Below are 1,016 nucleotides of genomic sequence, written 5' to 3' on the forward strand. Positions count from 1 at the left end.
ATATATACGTATAGGTATATACGTATATACCTATATGTATATATGTATATACATATATACTCATATATATCATGTGAATGTTTACCACAATTGATTTAATTAACACATCCATCACCTCACATAGCAACCTTTTTTTAAATGTGGTGAGAACACTTACTATCTACTCTCTTAACAAATTCAAGTATTCAATACAATATTATTATTAACTGTAATTGCCATGCTGTACATTGGCTTCCCCAGAACTTATTCAGCTTATAAGTGCAATTTTGTACGTTTCGACCAACCCTCTCCATTTCCTTTGCTCCCCATTTCCTTCACTCCTTAGACTTGTTTGCTTGTCCCCTTGCAGCCAACCAAAAACTTCCAAAAGCACATAAAGAATAATTAGAGACTCATCTGCTTCTAAACATTCAATCTTGATAAGATGCTTTCCATAGACTGTCTCAGTATTTCTTCTTTTTTACTCTCTAAAAAGAACTCTCCTTTTTAGCTCCTCGAAGCTCTGCTGTAAGGTAAGGGATGGAAAATGGGTTTCTTTGCCTCGAGTTTTTGAATAAATAGATTTTTTTAAATGCATTTATTTTCCATATACCAATAATCAGCTATAGACATTTATTTCAAGAGTAAGTTTGCAATAATTTAGAATTATTCAAATTTACTCTGAATACACATCGCTTCCAAACCCTATGGTACGTTAGTAGTGTAAAAAGAAACACGAGAATTGTGAGCATGAAGTACCAGAATAAAAGATACTTCAATCCTCTTATTCTATGTAGTTGTTTGGATTTTTTATTAATGTTTAATATTTAAAATGATAAAAGGTGCAAAATGAGGTATATTCTTCCTTAAAAATTAAACTAATATAATTGAAGTCATATTTGATTTCTTCTTCTATATCATAAAATTTATTTTAGTTTTACTTAAAATTATTAGCTCTATTAAATATACAAATTCAAGAAGAAAAATTTGCCCTGTTTGCATTTCTTTTGGAGCTATTTTTTAATATTCACTTCATT

The sequence above is a fragment of the Pteropus alecto genome, unplaced genomic scaffold (genome assembly GCF_000325575.1).
Source record: "Pteropus alecto unplaced genomic scaffold, ASM32557v1 scaffold17, whole genome shotgun sequence".
NCBI classification, from domain to species: domain Eukaryota; kingdom Metazoa; phylum Chordata; class Mammalia; order Chiroptera; family Pteropodidae; genus Pteropus; species Pteropus alecto.